This window comes from Schistocerca cancellata, chromosome 5 (assembly GCF_023864275.1).
Source record: "Schistocerca cancellata isolate TAMUIC-IGC-003103 chromosome 5, iqSchCanc2.1, whole genome shotgun sequence".
NCBI classification, from domain to species: domain Eukaryota; kingdom Metazoa; phylum Arthropoda; class Insecta; order Orthoptera; family Acrididae; genus Schistocerca; species Schistocerca cancellata.
Genome location: NC_064630.1, coordinates 289,119,031 through 289,139,530, shown reverse-complemented (window position 1 = coordinate 289,139,530; position 20,500 = coordinate 289,119,031).

Here is a 20,500-nt window from a genome sequence, read left to right as displayed (position 1 = left end):
ATTGTCGCACAGATGACAAAATGGTAGATATCGAAATAGACGACAGAGGGATAGAGAAACAATTAAAATCGCTCAAAAGAGGAAAGGCCTCTGGACATGATGGGATACCAGTTCAATTTTACACAGAGTACGCGAAGGAACTTGCCCCCCTTCTTGCAGCGGTGTACCGTAGGTCTCTAGAAGAGCGTAGCGTTCCAAAGGATTGGAAAAGGGCGCAGGTCATCCCCGTTTTCAAGAAGGGACGTCGAACAGATGTGCAGAACTATAGACCTATATCTCTAACGTCGATCAGTTGTAGAATTTTGGAACACGTATTGTGTTCGAGTATAATGACTTTTCTGGAGACTAGAAATCTACTCTGTAGGAATCAGCATGGGTTTCGAAAAAGACGGTCATGTGAAACCCAGCTCGCGCTATTCGTCCACGAGACTCAGAGGGCCATAGACACGGGTTCACAGGTAGATGCCGTGTTTCTTGACTTCCACAAGGCGTTCGATACAGTTCCCCACAGTCGTTTATTGAACAAAGTAAGAGCATATGGACTATCAGACCAATTGTGTGATTGGATTGAGGAGTTCCTAGATAACAGGACGCAGCATGTTATTCTCAATGGAGAGAAGTCTTCCAAAGTAAGAGTAATTTCAGGTGTGCCGCAGGGGAGTGTCATAGGACCGTTGCTATTCACAATATACATAAATGACCTGGTGGATGACATCGGAAGTTCACTGAGGCTTTTTGCAGATGATGCTGTGGTGTATCGAGAGGTTGTAACAATGGAAAATTGTACTGAAATGCAGGAGGATCTGCAGCGAATTGACGCATGGTGCAGGGAATGGCAATTGAATCTCAATGTAGACAAGTGTAATGTGCTGCGAATACACAGAAAGATAGATCCTTTATCATTTAGCTACAAAATAGCAGGTCAGCAACTGGAAGCAGTTAATACCATAAATTATCTGGGAGTACGCATTAGGAGTGATTTAAAATGGAATGATCATATAATGTTGATTGTCGGTAAAGCAGATGCCAGACTGAGATTCATTGGAAGAATCCTAAGGAAATGCAATCCGAAAACAAAGGAAGTAGGTTACAGTACGCTTGTTCGCCCACTGCTTGAATACTGCTCAGCAGTGTGGGATCCGTACCAGATAGGGTTGATACAAGACATAGAGAAGATCCAACGGAGAGCAGCGCGCTTCGTTACAGGATCATTTAGTAATCGCGAAAGCGTTACGGAGATGATAGATAAACTCCAGTGGAAGACTCTGCAGGAGAGACGCTCAGTAGCTCGGTACGGGCTTTTGTCAAAGTTTCGAGAACATACCTTCACCGAAGAGTCAAGCAGTATATTGCTCCCTCCTACGTATATCTCGCGAAGAGACCATGAGGATAAAATCAGAGAGATTAGAGCCCACACAGAGGCATACCGACAATCCTTCTTTCCACGAACAATACGAGACTGGAATAGAAGGGAGAACCGATAGAGGTACTGAAGGTACCCTCCGCCACACACCGTCAGGTGGCTTGCGGAGTATGGATGTAGATGTAGATGTCTTGTCATCAGTGTATAATAACAAGGGTATTTAATTATGTAGGCCACAATGTACATCGCTTCTTAACTACAGGATTCTCTGCAGGGAAAAATATGCACAATATAATATCAACAGAGTTTCCATACAACAAAACTGGTCATAAGAATAATAAACAAAACTAGTCACAGGGCTCACTGAAAAGACTTGTTTGAAACATTGGGTATTTTAAGTACACAATGTGTCTATATTTACAATTCAGTCATCCCTATCAAAAGTATCCTTTATAATTACTGCACTATCAGCTCTGTGCATGACAACTGAACAAGCTCTAGACTAATGTTTATCTAAAAGAAATGAACATAAAGCTCCAAACAATATTTTGAGCAAAGGAATAAATTTGTACCATAAACAGTCCAATGACATTTAACATATTTCTAAAACTAGCTTATTTAAACAGGTTGTTAAGAGTACATTTTAAGCAATAAATTCCTTGCAATGAATCACTACTTAGTTAAGACTGAGTAGGGGTTTGGTAAAAAAAATATAACACAAGTAATAATAGCAACAATAAAAAATTATTGTTTTCCCAGCTGGGTCGCAGATTTTCCCGACTTGGGACTGGATGTTGTGCTGTCGGTACATTTGTATTGCATAACTGACATTCCACTGTTAACCTAGTTAATGGGGAATTCCTGAAAGTCAATAAATTAAGAACTATGTACCTCTGTCATATCACACTACACTTTCTCACTAGAGCTTTTATGCTTCAATGTGATAGTATTTCAAAGGATAATGATATAATTTTAGACTCTTTCAGACCTCAACATGTCAACCATTACTGAGGGAGATGACTAAGAAAAATACAATTGTGAGTTAGTAACTCCTACCCGTCACCTTTTACTGTTTCCAAAAAGAGAAGTTATTGTACAGAATAGAAATGAGTGCCAAGGAGAAATTTATTCAGTCTGCTTTCAAATTTATCTATGCTGTCTAAGAGACATTTTATATCACTGGGTGACTGATCAAACTTCTTGGTTGTGGCACTGTGCATCGCTTTTTGTATCAAGACAGCATAAATGTGTAATAATGTATGTTAATTTTTCTAGAGTTATAATTATGTATATCATTTTCCCTTTTGATCTGAAATGGATTATTTACCACAAATTTCATTCTCGAATGCCGGTGCCATGAAACAGTACTAAAAATGCCCAACGCCATAGACAGGTGTCTACAATCTGACCATAGATAAGCACCATATATTATTCTTACATCACACTTTTAGCAGTTAATAATCTCTTCCTTTACGAAGAGGTACCCTACAGTATTCTTCCATATTGCATTACTGATTGAAATAACTTGAAATATGTGTACCTTTGACTTCAAATTCTAAGTTTCTACACAATTTACTATTTACTCGACGTGTGTTACACTTACTGTTGATGTAGTAGCTCTACATGTGCAGAACTGAATATACTGTTTAAATTTTGAAACTGGTATTGAGAACATGCACAGAAAACCACTCAATAATAATTGGAAGATCTTTTTACAACTTATTCTGCTACTTTATGTATGTTTAGAGTTGTTACAGAATCATTTGCAAAAAGAACTAATAGCAAAACAGCTAATTCTGCTTGTTGCAAGTTAGATGGAAGCTCATGTATACATGTGAGAAACTATAATGGTCGTAAGATTGAGCCTTTTGGAACCCCATAAGTGTGTAGTACCCTTGTCAGACGAGTCTACGTTGCCGAATTATTAAGCACAATTCTGAACATTGTTTTGATTAAATAAGATATTATCTGTCGTTTAGCTACATTATCAAGTCCATAAAACCTTATTTTACCTGGAAGAATATTGTGATACATACTGTCTCATGCCTCAGTTAGGTTACAGAAAATACGTAATAGTGCTGTTTTGTAACTTAATGTTTCCAAAATGTGGTAAGTGAATATGTAAATGGCATTCCTAGTTGTGTAACTCTTCTGAAATGTGCACAGTAATATTGTTGCTCAGGTGGAATACTATTATTGAATACTCCACTTCTCAAACATGTTGGAAAATCAAATCAGTAGTTAAATGGGTAGGTAGTTATTGTCTCCTATCACCTTTTGTAAGTAAGGGCTTGACAATGGCATATTTGCACCTCTCTAGAAAGATGTTCTGAGTTAGAGATGCATTAAATGTATCATAAAGGCGAGCATTTTATATGTGGTGAGTCTTCAGTGGTGCTTTGTAAACACCATCAAATCCAGATAAGCTTTAATAGATAATTTTCTTCATTTTAGAAGTAGAGGTTGGTGACACATTCATATGACTGAATGTCATGTGAGTTGCTTTTCCAACAGAGTTTCTATTCTTCTCTTGAGTATTTGTGCTTGTATTTCCTACTACATTTAGGGAATGTTTACCTGTTACCTGTGACGGATTGACTGATCAGTTTTAGCCTTACACTTAAATCAGTAGTGCCGTTATCATATTATGGGGCTTGTTGTCCTATCTCTCGTATTGGTACATTCCATATGGACTTCAGTCTGTTGTCGGAGTCACTGATGTGTGACATAATCTGAATGTTCCTGGACTCTTTTATTTGTTGATTTATGACATTACATGTGTATTCCTGGTTTTTAATGCCTTTTCTTGGTAATATTAAGTAGTGTTTGTAGTATGGAGCTACTGCAAGGCTTCACTTGTTCTTGCTAACAGATATGTGACCTCTCAACTGTATACATTTAAGTTTTCCTTTTACAAGATACTTTAATCCCTCTAGGGGTCCATGTTTTATTTTCATGGCTGTTTAATATGTTTCCTGACTAGCTTATATGGAAGCTGTTTTCCAATAATCGTATGAATTTATGATAGAATATATGAAACTGTACATCAGCATTTGGTTTAGAGTAGATTTTATAACTCCATTAGAAAACAATGCTGAAAACTAAAAATAAATAGTTTGAAGAGCCGCAGATTGGAACAAAAAGCGAAATAAGTGCTATTGTTTGTGAGATACAGAGGTGGGAGAGTGTTCCGGGACTTACCCACAGTTCATTGCTAGTAGTGCCACGTCACGTCAACACATCTGCATGTAGCATACAAGTATTGCACCTTAATTAAGTATAAAATTAAAAGTAAAAATTTTATATTCAAACTTTGTCAACATTTATTTTCATGTATAAACGTATTAAATGTCAAGTCGTAAGGTAATTATATCAATAGTTTTTAATAAAATACAGTTTTAAGAAGAAAATAAAAGGCGCTAAATAATAAAACTAGAAAGCCTGAATTTGGTCATAATATGCCTGTGAAGGTCATAAATAAGTGGTGTAGGTTTCAAAATAATAGAATAAAATTATATTCAGAATCCACGTTTTTAAGAAAAATTGAAGGCGCTAAATATTAGACTTAGAAATGTAAAAATTTCTGTGATGCTACAGGTTAACCCAAAAATAAAAATAAATAAACAACGTTAAGGTATCTCTGATAGTTTTTGAGTAAATCAAATTTGTAACTAAAATTTACCCATTTCCAGTAATTTTAATTATAGAAAAGTTTTATTACAGCATATGATAAAACCTATTAAATAATAAAGCTATAAGCAATTTTCGAATAGTAGTATTAATCACGAACAACACAACATCTATTAAAGTTATAGTTCAGAGGTAATGGTCTACCGTTTTTTCCACTATATAAATCGTAGAAGGCAAAGTTCTTATTCAAGTGAGCTGAAACTTTTTCACTGAGTTCAAACAACTTACCAGAATGCCGGTAAAGTTAAGAAGATTCTAAATTAATTCATAACTTTGTTATTAAAGATTATGTGTTCGAGAAAGTGGTTGTTCAGAGGCTGCTGCCGTGTGCATAAGGCAGATGTCAGCAGATGTTCCCTTGGCCGTCGGCTGCGGGACATACAGAAATACAGCCCAACAGGCAGGAGGAAGTTTCACCTCGCACTCAGCCACTGTAAGATCCATGTCTGTTAAACATTAGATTGCGTTCTGTCTCTGATGACATCAGAGATGGACTTTGTCAAAACTCGTATTTTCTGTAACAACTGATAGTGAACTCGCGAAGAATGAACACCGTCCTGGATCGTTTAGATTTCGCTAAAGTAACTGTTCGTGTGCTCTTTGTGATTATTACAAATACGTGTGGCAGGTGTTGACTATTATTTTCACTTTTGTGGTGAGCACTTATTTCGAAAATTTATTTAAATATTAGTTGTCAGAGCGATAGACAACTTTGTAGGAAAGTACCGTAGAAGTCGCCTCTGAACTAATAGTTGTGCTATTTAGAATAGAGAGATTTACTGTCTACTGAACACAGTGACTTACAAAGTGTTGTCTGTGAGATTCTTTACTCAATATATGAATGAACTAAAACTTTATGCCTTCATTTACAATCATAGTCCTGATCCCGCTATGTAGAAAGAGAATAGTAACATTTCTTTCTGTGGGTTGGACCAAAATTTGGCTGTGCAGACTGGAAACTATGGTCAGTATGTTCTCCATCCCTTTCTGGCTAACCACTACAATAATTGGCAGGCTCGCTTGAGAAAGACGGCGTACAAAAACACAATAAACAACCATCAAAATTAACCTGTCGCCCCACAAAAAGACCGGTCTTCTATTTGGTAGGGTGGAATCTTGAGCTTCTGTCAACCCATCCTGATTTTGGATTTCCGTTGTCTCCCTACATTACTTCAGGTGAAAATAGGAGTAGCTTTTTCTAGGAGGTCATAGTTGTCTACATGCCACATCCTTGTCAAACTACACCACTCAGTAGGCAAATTCTTGTGAGTATGTATTATGTTTTTGTTCCTAAATTTTGATGTAAAGACATGTCCAATATGCTATGAAAGTTATCCTCAGATGAATAAAAGTACTGCTATCACTACCACTACTATAACTCCTACTTCTACTATAACCACAAAGAAACAATGACAATGGTGCTACTGGTGCTGATGGTGCTGTAGCTCAAGTCACCAAAAGCTAGAAACACTAATTACTGTAATAGCAAAATGTGCGTCGAACTTTTACAATGAGCCGATAATGAAACATATTTTTGTTTGCTGCTTGATCTAACTGAGTACGTTTATGTTGGAAGTTTGTTAATTTGTCATTAATAAATTATTTTTGAAAAAAAAATACATGACGTCATCTGAGCTATGATAGCAGAATATAAAAATTTTGTGAAACGTTCGAGTTGATTTGGGAAATACTGCCAATACACCCTAGAATTCTAAATTTAAAGAAAAGCGGAGGCGTTTTAACGTTATAAATGAAAGGCTTTTTTTCTTTGGTGTCTGGTGTTAAATCCTCTGGGTACCATGTTTCTGTAGCACTAACGGGCTGACGTGGAAGTGGAAGCCATGATACATACAATGAATCCGCCAAGTTATATCTGATCGCTAGAACATTAACGATTTTCATACCTTATAAAAGATTTCTACAGTAGTCTTTTTTGGAGATAAAACTAAAAACAACCTTACAGTTCACCCAAACGAAAAATGATTATCACGAAAATATCTTAGAAGAGTGTTCAATCTGTGCATGCGCTGTTTGTCATCTGCGGCTGATAACCTCCCACTTTTCTCACACCAATGACACCTATTTGACGTAAACAACTATCCAATATTGCAGATTCTTCATACCGCAATTATATATACACTACAGTTCGATGGTTTTCCTGAAATCTTAACGGTGGCTGGTGTCACAGTAAGTATATTTAAATTAATAGCAAAAGAATTATGGAAATTCGGTTACTGAATACGAAAGTAATTGTATTATCTTATTTTGAGTACAGCATAAATGAAAATCACAGATTAAGCGCAAACGAATATAATCAAATCTTCGACTTCTTCGCGAAGAGTAACGAGAACCCGACTTGGAGCACAAAAAGGATCACTTCTCGTTAAATATTAGCGTCGAGCATGCAATGAGAGTTTTACCGTACATTGAGACAAATGCAAAAGCGGCGTCACCCTACACAAAAAATTCCGAGGAATCCCATCGCAGTGACTTCATTCACTGCAACGTGAAAGGAGCCTTTTGATTATGGGTGGCCTACTGATATAGTTAGAGCCACTAGTCTGGAACATGTACCTGTACTCACTTTAAATTCAGTACTCAACTATGAGCAACTTCAACTTATTCCATCATATTTGGTGAGCATCCGACATATTATTAATTCTTGCTCTGATACCTGATCTGACAAACTTTCAGCCATTCTCTAGGTCAGCCACATGCAGAATTTTCATGTCACTTCCCGTAATAGTGTGGAGTAAACGCGCCTGAGTCGTGATAACGTTCTGGTAACAAGCAGTGAGCTCACTGGTAACAAGAGCGTCAGCCATAGATAAAACTTTGTGCTTAACGATGAGAGTAAAGCAAAGCAATTGAATGAACGTTTACTTCACAGTTTTATGTAAAGTCGTTAAGAAATAAATTACCTCGAAAATTTCTGTAAGTTTGTCATCAGAAATATCAGAACAAGAATTAATAATGTCACTTATGAACGCCACAAAGGTGATATAATATTCGATCAGCCGAGAACACTTCAAGAAAGACATCATTTTTACATATTTCTCGTCATTGCTCTATTTTCTCTCAGCCTTAATCATTTGGTCACTTCATGCTAATTTCCGTCTAGTTCAGTCACTTTCATCAAGTTCTTCAATTTTTTTAAACATATTAATGTTATAAATAATTACTTTATAAACAATATGTTCTTGCGAATCAAGACATGCTACACGCTACATTTAAATCATGCTTTTTTATTGAACTGTGATTTTAAAAAGTTTAATATGCCTGCAGTAACGTTCACGAGGCATAAACGTCCTACCAATAAATGCATATAACTTAAAAATTTCATTAACTGAACGACTGCTTTGGAGGAAATACATTCATAGAAATTGCTGCAGTCACAGAGGATTTGAAAAAGTGCTTGGATAAAGGTGGACCAGTCCGAAGGCCTTCGAGCAAACGTCATTACACGTGTAAATATAACGAAACCATTTTTCAAACTAGCAGGACTTTGATATATTAATAAAGTTTTTCATAAACGTTATTTGCAACCTAAACCGCTATAAAATGTAGCAGTGGCCGAGGACTTATCATATTTCCGATGTTAACTACCACTCGATACATATGTGCCTATTACCGTCCTTATTGTTGGAGTTCGATGATTAATTCTGTGTCTTTTAAATCAAATACTATTTCCCATTCAACAATATACCTTTCCCGGTTTTAATAGGTCCATAAGCACAGAGAAAACTTGCTGGACTATAAGAATGAGAGATTTTAAAAAATACAGTGCTATTACTGGTGCTACAAGGACGCTTTTAAACGACATTAAACTCTGAATCCAATTTACGCCAAAACCTCACCGCGTCTACGACATTTTACACCAACAATTCTCTTTCTACTTTGCGGACACTACTGCTGAAAATTGCATAGTGACGATGTGCTGCGAGAGATGCAAAATTTCATCCTACGTATTGGCAGCCAACGATAGCTATAAATGGATTAACTTCTATTTCGAAATGCCCAGGATTCTACGACGATGTTACTGCAGATAGAAATGTAGTAATCCTATTATCGACGGTTATGTGATTTCCAGTCATGATCTCCGAGGCCAAAATGTAATTCCAGGGAATGTCCATGTTTGTTAGCAGGAAGAAGTACACTTAGCATGGCAAAGATGATACTCTGCTAAAATAAACTTATTAAATTTGACCAACTGTTCTTAACAGTTTTTAAATCGTGTAGAATTGCGGGCAAAAGACACAGTCAAAACCGCTGGCCCCTTTTGTGGTAAAAAAGCTTACCAAACACGCAGAAACAATAAAGCACCTCATTTCGCCTGGGTAGTCCCTGGTACGAATAAAACTGGAGTGAGTGAGTCAGCTAAGAACTTACATTGACAGAATTGTGATGTCTATGACAAAGACTTTATCACCTGATTCGAAGTATATCATCGTACACTGACTTTACAAGATGAGTGACAGACCAGAAGGAGAAAATTTGTGGAAGGATTTCGTTGTTGCACTTTTCTTCCTGAGTTCTCTCCAAGGTCTTATAAAATATTGTAAAAGAACAAGATGATCGTGAAAAGAATGTACAGCTGAGAGGTTCAGTAATGAGACAGCGTTAATTTATCTACTTTGAACTAATACGATTATGGAAGGTGCAAGCACTCGGGCGGTATGTCTCTATGTCAGGGGAAATGACGTCATCAGTGAGGTTGATTTGTGACTAAGATGGCAGACGGCGTGAATATAAAAAAGTTAAGGATGGTGAATGGCGGGAAGTATAATAATTAAAGATGACGGAGGGCAGCACGACATTTAAAAATTAAAGAAGGTGGTAAATTTAGAAATAAATGGTGTCCCAAAAGTTAAAGATTGTGGAGAAGTTTAAAAATTAAAGATGGTTGCTGGTACCGAATTTAAAACGTTAAAGGTAGTGGATGGTAGGACGTATTTTTGAACCAACCACCTTGGAAGATTATGCTGGTGGTAAAGTTTTGTATGCCCCCCCCCCGCCCCCCACACACTAATTTTTATGTCAAATATGGTTAACTAATCAGTAAATTTCATTCTCTTTATGCTTTACTCACTCAAGGAGAATGTTTAAGAGTGCGTAGTATCATTTCATGCACATTATCTCCAGTGGTTCAGCACGTTCACCATTATAATGAGTAAGATTGAATGTAAACGTCCCACTAAATTTAACGAACTATCATATGATATAAATAAAATTCATGTACCGCATGTTTTTTCACAAACTCGTTAGTTATCATTTATAATTTTTTCACACTTTCACACATACTACAGGATCGGCCACCTCCGTGGCTAAAACGTTATCCACTTTTAGTGGACGATAAACACTAATCTCCTCCTCCTCCTACTTTTAGTGCAGAAGAACCTGGGTTCGATTCTCAAGACGAGTGAAATGGAGATTCACTTAGCTTCACAAAATAATCAGTCAAGAGAGAGAAGCACTGTGAAAAATAAAAAATAAAATATAGAGAGCAGATGAGTAAACTTGTTTTGACGTTACAGTAGGGTGCTACTAAATCAACTGTCGTGCACAAAGCACTCATCTCAGCCAGTCTGTGCCGGAATAAGTGATTCCATCTGTCTCGATAATCGCCAACCATAAAACTGTTCATACTGCTATCATAACAATTATTAGATCTTTGTGGTAATCATGTGTGGAAAGTCACTGTGACGTGTTTCGATTTTCGTAATTTCTCGTACCAATGTATTTATGTAGTTCCGCTCTTAGCACAAACAACGTTATACGTAGCTCGCGGAACAACCTCAGTTCAGTGCACTACACCAAACTCGCCCGACAGATATTCCTGGCGGACACTACTAAATGTGTATGATTTCTTACTTCTCCATTCAAGGTTCTACACACTATCTCGCTTCATGGGGGAAGTTTTCCACCATTATTTCCGAATTTTAGTTCTAGTTTGTTGAAATATGCATTACAGGCAGTATTGTACTTCGTTTTCGCAGACATGCGGTTACCAACAGGAGATCCACGGCCAATCATGATGAAAAATCAACAGTTCCTGCATCATATGTTTTGATATGAATAGGCATTATAGGTGGTCGATGTTGCAGTATCTTCTGGTTTCTAATTTATAATGGCTACCTCCACAGAGTACTTAAGATTTTGACGTAATAAACGTACCAGATGACTCCAATATACGGTACATATTAGAAGTGTATTTGCAATATCCTGATAGTAATGCCTTTAGGGCCAGAAAAAATGCTGTTACGGTTCGACAGTAAGAAATCAAACAAATTATACATGATAAGAAATACTGCGTTATTTATTACAGATATCTGAAACAACGTTTACTATATAAATAGGTTTTAAAATTGATGCATCGAATTTTTTCATTTAGGCAGGCTCTATCGACTTAGCCATATGTTGATATCAAGGCACAAAAGCGCATGACTGCAAACAATGTGTTCAAGAGGAACTATTTCAGTGATATTTTTAAAGACACTATCATCTCTCGCAGGTGCCTAACCCATGAGTCAGTTCCCTGTAGGATAAGATTCAAGGTACGTAAGGTCTCTTCCTACACTCTATGGAGAACCAGTTTAATGTGCTGCAAGACCAGTTCTCTCCAGCACCAACCTCCCCATCTCAGAGTAGCACTTACGACCTACATCCTCAATTATTTGTTGGACGTATTGAGGTCTTCCACTACAGTTTTATACCCTCTACAGATTCCACCAATACCATCGATGATATTTCCTGACGTCTCAGCACATGTCTATTAGCCACTCCCAATCAAATATTGTATTTCGAAATTTGTGTCTAATCATGGTGTACTTCTGCTGCAGTCTTGCAGTACCTCTGAGACTTATCGTCTTGCGATTCTTGAACACAGAATTCGCTATTACCATCTCAAATTTATTGCACAACTCACATTGTATTATTCCTTTCACATTCTTACTGGCAAGTCTATATTCTCTTGTTAACTCTTTCTCATATTCCTTCCGCCACAACCGCGTTCCAGCCCCACCCCCATGATTATTAGGTTATTATCTTTCTTTACGTACTGAATTACCCCTTCAGTACCATAATATAATTTTTCAGTCTCTTCATCAGCTGCCCGAGTTATCTCGTCGGCACGTATAGCGAAACTATTGTTGTCATCGTTCTTTTGCTGTCAAGTCTGATGAGAACAACACTATTACTGAACTGTTCACAGAAACCCACTTTCCGGCCTATCTTGCTCTTCCCCAAAATCCTAGTCCTTTATATCATTTTCTGCTTCTGTTCACAAATCCTGCTTTAGTTTGACCAGAAATCTTTATCGTCACTCCATTTCACTTCACTGACCCTACAATAAATGTAGATTGAGCCTTTGCATTTCAATTTTCAGGTATTGTGGGTTCCCTACAACGTTAATTTTATGACATTCCATTTTCGTAGAGTATTATCTCTTCGTTGGTTATCCCATCTTTTTCTTAGGGTCACAGCCCCCTGACAGTCTCCTCCCAGATTTACGAACGGTAAACTAATATGCAATATTTTGCCAGTGCGCAGACCATCACCACACTTTTTCAATTACAGACTACATGTTCTATGGATACACATTACACACTCCTGGAAATGGAAAAAAGAACACATTGACACCGGTGTGTCAGACCCACCATACTTGCTCCGGACACTGCGAGAGGGCTGTACAAGCAATGATCACATGCACGGCACAACGGACACACCAGGAACCGCGGTGTTGGCCGTCGAATGGCGCTAGCTGCGCAGCATTTGTGCACCGCCGCCGTCAGTGTCAGCCAGTTTGCCGTGGCATACGGAGCTCCATCGCAGTCTTTAACACTGGTAGCATGCCGCGACAGCGTGGACGTGAACCGTATGTGCAGTTGACGGACTTTGAGCGAGGGCGTATAGTGGGCATGCGGGAGGCCGGGTGGACGTACCGCCGAATTGCTCATCACGTGGGGCGTGAGGTCTCCACAGTACATCGATGTTGTCGCCAGTGGTCGGCGGAAGGTGCACGTGCCCGTCGACCTGGGACCGGACCGCAGCGACGCACGGATGCACGCCAAGACCGTAGGATCCTACGCAGTGCCGTAGGGGACCGCACCGCCACTTCCCAGCTAAATAGGGACACTGTTGCTCCTGGGGTATCGGCGAGGACCATTCGCAACCGTCTCCATGAAGCTGGGCTACGGTCCCGCACACCGTTAGGCCGTCTTCCGCTCACGCCCCAACATCGTGCAGCCCGCCTCCAGTGGTGTTGCGACAGGCGTGAATGGAGGGACGAATGGAGACGTGTCGTCTTCAGCGATGAGAGTCGCTTCTGCCTTGGTGCCAATGATGGTCGTATGCGTGTTTGGCGCCGTGCAGGTGAGCGCCACAATCAGGACTGCATACGACCGAGGCACACAGGGCCAACACCCGGCATCATTATGTGGGGAGCGATCTCCTACACTGGCCGTACACCACTGGTGATCGTCGAGGGGACACTGAATAGTGCACGGTACATCCAAACCGTCATCGAACCCATCGTTCTACCATTCCTAGACCGGCAAGGGAACTTGTTGTTCCAACAGGACAATGCACGTCCGCATGTATCCCGTGCCACCCAACGTGCTCTAGAAGGTGTAAGTTAACTACCCTGGCCAGCAAGATCTCCGGATCTGTCCCCCATTGAGCATGTTTGGGACTGGATGAAGCGTCGTCTCACGCGGTCTGCACGTCCAGCACGAACGCTGGTCCAACTGAGGCGCCAGGTGGAAATGGCATGGCAAGCCGTTCCACAGGACTACATCCAGCATCTCTACGATCGTCTCCATGGGAGGATAGCAGCCTGCATTGCTGCGAAAGGTGGATATACACTGTACTAGTGCCGACATTGTGCATGCTCTGTTGCCTGTGTCTATGTGCCTGTGGTTCTGTCAGTGTGATCATGTGATGTATCTGACCCCAGGAATGTGTCAATAAAGTTTCCCCTTCCTGGGACAATGAATTCACGGTGTTCTTATTTCAATTTCCAGGAGTGTATGTCTTCAGCGCACTGTTTTCCATTTCCTTCTGCGTCCTAATGCCGTTAATCGTTGCCGAGGCTTCGGCCTTCTTATGGGCAGTTTCCCATGCCAGGGCAGGTGAGTGCCTTCAACATCTGTCTACTCCTCCACCTTCTTTGACAACGCCGTTGGCAGAATGTTGGCGACTTCTTAAGCTAAAACTTTTCGGTCGGCGTTATTGATTACTTTTAATTCAAAACTGAAGCATTGGCAGAGTTCGAACCCAGAACTCAAGACGTTTTGAGTACTATGGAAAGATACCTCCCCCGCACCCAACACCACCCCTTTTTTCCCATGGTCTCGTCGGACGTCAAATGACATCCCTTCAAATTTATTGTTGAACACTGTGTGAACTTTTGAACACGCTGGGCTTTGGCAAAAAAATATATACTTCACTATGAGTAGTTGTAAAAATTTTCGCGCCAGCATCACCTTCTATTGTGACTGGCTAAAAGATATTTTCCTCTATCCTCTATCGTTAATATTTTAAATTTTCTGATGTCCACCATGTAAATTTTTTAAATTTCCCCCCACCCATAATTTTTAAATATTCTGCGGTCTTTAGCTTTCAAATTTAGCATCTCCTAATGTTTTAAAAATTTCAGAGCATTTTTTTCATGAAAGCGGAGTGGTAGTTCTGCAAGGTTCGCAGGAGAGCTTCTGTAAAGTTATGAAAGTAGGACATGAGGTACTGGCACAAGTGAAGCTGTGAGGACAGGGCGTGAGGAGTGCTTGGGTAGCTCAGATGATAGCGCACTAGCCCACGAGAGGCAAAGGTCCCGAGTTCGAGTCTCGGTCCGGCACACTGTTTTAATCTGCCAGGAAGATTCATATCAGCGCACATCCCGCTGCAGAGTGAAAATCTCATTCTGAAAATAGTTCATATAATTCATTATGTAAATCACTATTACTATTGTTATAATAATTATTATTATTACTGGCGAATTCTCCCCAGAAATGGAAGACGTTAGGCTAACAACTCGGTCAATATTTATTTGATTTCTTCTCGTTCTTCCAATTGGCTTTCATTCTTTCCGAAAAGGCTTGTCCACGCTCATCCGACCACTGTGGTCTGTACTATTTTTGTGTTGGTTTCTCTGATATAACTTCCTACTTGTCTCCTTTCGGTCTGAAGGTGTCTCTTTCTAGAATGTCGGCTGGTCTTGTGTTTGCATTTCGTAGGTCCTTTCGAGTTTCATCTAGCATAGTTGTGGAATTCTTAAGTGAGGTTATATAATCTATTATTCTCCTCGCGAATCGGTTTTCTGGTAGCCGGCTGAGATGGCCACAGAATTTCATTCACCTTTTCTTAATGTCAATTTCGATGTTTGAAAACTTGACTGTTGTTTTAACTGATTGTAGCTTATAACCGTCTTGGGTACGTCTTCCTCCTAGAATTTTCCTGATAATCTTTCCCACTTCTTTTTGATGTCTTCAAGTTCGTGTTTTCTGTGAAGGGTTAGTGTTTCAGTTGTGTAGAGGATTGCTGCATTTATGACAGAATTGTAGTGTCTAATTTTTATCCCTCTTGACATTGATTTTTTGTTATATATATTTTGCGTTAACCCTAGTCCTTTTTTAATTTTTTGGAGGCGATGTTGCTATGAGATTTTTTCAATACGTGTCGGTTCGATGAATTCGCCAAGATATTTAAAGTATGTGACGCTGTTCGTTTTACCATTATTTGTTTTCAAGCTTGCAATTTTTGTTTTTGAACAAAAGAATTCAGTTTTCTCAAATGAAATGTGTAAATCTCTTCTTTCTGCATATTCTGTGAGTATTTCCAGCTTCAGTCTGCTCATCCTCTGTGAGTATCACCAGGCCGTCAGAAAATGCAAGATATGGTATGTAGATGTTGTTTTTGGCAACGCCCAGTCGGATTTCTTGAGTCTTTCTCCTATTCTTCCATAAGTCAATCTAAAACTACGTTGAAGAGAATAGGGGAGAGTCCATCACCTTGTCTCACACCTGTTTGAAAGTCGAAGACTTCTGAGATATTCCCCATAATTTTACTTTAGATTTCCTGCCAATTAGTGTTACTTTTATGATTTCTAGTGTTTTGGCAGCTAACACCCTTTCTTCTAAAATTTTGGATAGTGAGGGCCTGTCTATGGAGTCGTATGCTTTTATGAAATTTACAAAATGTGCTTACTACAGGATTTTGTTTGAGAGTTTTAAAATTTTCTCCGGATGTGATCTGCTCGGTCTGAATCATGCTTGATATTCCGCTAGTTTGGATTCTAATTTCTGTTGTGTTCTATTCTAGAAACAATCTGATAGAATTTTGTAAGTGACAGTGACTAATAATGGAAAGATCCCCCTATAGTCCCCTTTACATCCGATTTATTACCTTTCTATATAGTGAACGAATGAGGCCAATCTTCAATTCATCCAGGATTTGTTCGGTTTGCCAGATGTTCAGGATTAATTGAGCAATTTCTTTGAGTGAATTTTGGCATAAATTCTTCTAATACTGCTATATATCCGTCCTCCCCTGATGCTTTATTGCTTTTAAGTTTCTTCATGTACACATAAAATTCTCCTTGTGTTGGAGGTGACGAGTTCTGTGGCGGTATTTCAGGCTGCACTTTCGGGAATCTCCCTTTGGGTTCTGAAGAATTTAAAAGCAGCGAAAAATATGTGGCTAGAACTTGGCAGTTTTCTTTATTTGTCAGGGCCAATTTACCAGCTTGTTTCCGAAAGGAAAGGCTTTTTGGTGAGTACCCTTTGATTTGGTTTACGAAGGTCTTATAGAAGTCAAGTGTATTGTAGTTTTTGAAGTTTTCTTCGATTGACTACAGTTGCTCACTGACATATTTTCGTTTAATTTGTCTTAAAATCTTTGAAGTCTCCTTGCGCATTTCGAAAGATTTCTTCTGTGTTTCTTCTGATTTGTTGCAGTTGTAATTTTGAAATACTATTCTTGTTTCCTCTGGTGCTTTCTCCCATTCTTGATTCTACCAAGGATGTTTTTTTTTTTTGAAGAGGACGTAACCTTTTGCTGTTTTGATGATTTTACTTTCAAATTGCTCCTAATCTTCTGCGTGTTGTTCTTCCCATTTTTCAGTGGCTTGGGAGTCTCTGATTTTGTGTAGATCAAAATTTCGGATCAGCTGTGTTTTTCTTTTGAATTTCTTCTTGGATGTGAATTTAATTTTATTCTGGTTAAATAATGATCCGAATCGATATTTGCATATCTGCGTACATGCATATCGTGAATTTATTTTTGGTAGTCATCTGATATTGCAACCTGATGAATCTGAAATTCTTCCAAATGATGAATGGGCGATCGTCAAGTTTTTTGTTCTCTGAAATGTTTCCGAAGTGAGATTGACATAATTTTTAGGTTTTTAGTTGGCATAATTCAATGAGCCGTGTGCCATTTCAGCTAGTAAATTTGTGTGTTGGATGGTTTACTACGTTTTCGTGTTTTTGTGTTCTCTGCCAGTGTGTGGATTAAAGTAACTGAGTAGATTTTTCACACCTTTAGGAATTCTAGCTTTCTCTGTTGCAATTTCATCTCAGAATCTTTCTGTTTTCTCAGGCTCTTTTTTTGTCATCACCATTTGTTAGTGGATGTACATTAAGAAAGGTGTAATTTTTGCTTGTGTGTTGATGGGTTTCCCATTTGTTACTGATTACAGCACTTTTTGCCTATAATAAAGTCCATTCCGAACAGTGCTGCTCCTTTGGCAATTGGATCGTTTGTTCCGCTTTTGAAGATTCTGTAATTATTGTAGTTTATCGCTTCTGAATCTGTATATCGTGTTTCTTGCTGGGCGAGATTTTGAATTTTCTATTCCGTGAGTTCTGTTGTGAGAATGTGTAATTTTCCTGCTTGAATAAGTGTCTGAATATTGAAAATGCCCTTACATGCGCGTGTTTTTCATGAAAGTTTACCTGAGCATTCCGATTTGCTTTCTCGTTTAAGTACAAGCTCCCCAAAATCTGAATGCTTGGTTGCCACTTTGGAGTGGGTAGATTGTCCACCTGGGGTAATTATGTCATTACTTGTACGAGTCGTGTTTGCTTGTCATCAATTCTCTACCTTTGCTAGTTGAGTGGAATCAGAGATTGTGAGTTCCTGGAGCATGTTCACAGCCGCACCTACTGGTGAACAGACTCCGACCATATTGCCGCTTGCTCCAAGTCAGTCGCAGCATGGATTCTGGTCGTCATTTTCCCACCTATCCGGCATATCTACAGAGCATTGCACTGTCCGCCACCTGGGGACGCGCCAGATGGGAATTGACAAACACCAGACTCTTTATCATTATTATTATTATTATTATTATTATTATTATTATTATTATTATTATTATTATCCGTGTCAACTATTACTATTGTTACTATTATCCGTATTATTACGCCTATTATTACTGTGGACGTCTTTGTGAAATCTTTCATATGTGTTGTTCCCAGTGAGATGTAAGAGAGGGCCTGAAGACCCTAATTGGTCAGGCTAAATAAACAAGAGAAATCATATCTTACTTATGTTTGCCAGCAAAAAATTAAAGAAGATAGTGAAGTTATCACTGAAACGTACATAATATTTCAAGAAAGAGATGAGATATCTTGCAAGAGACAAGGTAATATCCACATGACAGAGGAAATCATCTGGGAAAGATGGCTGCGGAAAAAACGGAAGAGCGGACATACATAAAAATCATGGAGGAATGTTTACGAAAGATAACAAGAGAACAATCTCTAGCAAAGCTACGATTTCACTTGTGTTGGCAGAAGCACTATATAGTAAAGAAAGTTTGAGATGGGACGTTATATTAGAAATTTAAGGAGAATGACTGAATATTTTTAAAGACTTTTTAGAAGAACGGAAATGGAAAGTAAGTTCAGAGATCAAGAATAAAAATTAAGAATAGTATAAATGTGCAGATCAGTTAAGGAACACTGTAAGCAAGAAAATACTTAGGCTCCATTGCTACAGTGTATTAAATACATTACCAAATTGAAAGAGTCCACGAAATGTGCCTAGTAAATAAACTGTATTCAATACTAAGACTAGAAGACTGGCAAAGAAGATACCGAAAGATAATTAAATTTATGTATTGGCTCTAATGGGTAGTTAGAGAGCCAGCTGGTGTACAAATATTGTTTTCAGTTTGTATGTCTTGTACTCTGATTTTCATACAGATGGAACAATTATGTAGATTCTGCATGTTGCGCTACATAGCAACTTTCAGTAATCTAAAATGTAATGTGGGTAAAATTTCATCTAAAGATGTATATTGCCTTCGTTTTCAATGAAATTGATTTAAAAAGTAGAAAAAGAATGTCATCACGGAATTTTCATATATCTATAGTTAGTCTCAAATAGTGTGGTCAAGTAAGAAATGAAATTTGGTAGTTCCAGAATGCAAAAAAAAATAAAAAATCTCGCAATCTCGCATTCGTAGTTGACATAACTGGGGACAGTACAATGGCAAGTTTGTATCCACCTGTACCTGTTATACGTCTTTCGTATTTCAAGCAGTAGCAGTTAATGAAAGTTCTTTTGAGAATTTAGTTTGTTTGTGTTTCTCAACAACTTAGGAGGCGGTAACAAAAGAAATAAGATTAAATTCGCTCTAATTAATTGCGCTGCTGAACGTTGAGACGAAATTTTGGAGGACCACGCTGTGACCTAAATCTCGTCGTTTTAATATTGATAATCATCTTACTGCGTATCGTGTTTGGTTTCCCTTGATGTAACATAATCCTACTTAATAACGTTTAATTAATTACCTTTAATTCCGATTAATACGGACCTTATTAATTTTGTAGTTGCTAAAATGCGGCACGTCATTGCCCTAGGCACACATGTGATGTAAGTCGAGAAAAATTATGATGGTAATTGTAGAAACTTCGAAAATGGAATATATAACCCGGCTTAACGAAGGCGTTAGGTGTAGTATGTGCTAGCAGATTAAGTACAAGAAGAATTCAGATCACAATATTTATTAAATTTCGTGCATGTTTAAGAATTTTAATCTTGCGTTATTGTAAGTGTTAATTCATTCACTCTGTAATACAGTAGTTGCTCACTGAGCAGACAGCTACATACCTTAATGACGCATCAGCGTCCATTAGTGTCACATCGGGAGTGTAGCGAATTGCATATCTAGGATTGTCTGCTTTATAGTTCACTTCTTCAGTTAATCTTTCAAGGGCGGATAGAATGTGTGCACGCTATGTGCGGAGGCAGGAGGAGCTGGCATCAGTTCGCGAAAAGCTGAATCCGCTTTTGACTACGGTCAGTCACCTTCAGTCTGCTGCCTTGCGGTGTAGCGGTGGCGGAGAACCTGGCGCGTTGCACGGGACACCTCAGGTGTCACTTGTTTTGCCCACCGGCTTTGCTTCCAAGGCACCTCCTAGTGCACTCGAGGCGGTGGATCTGCCG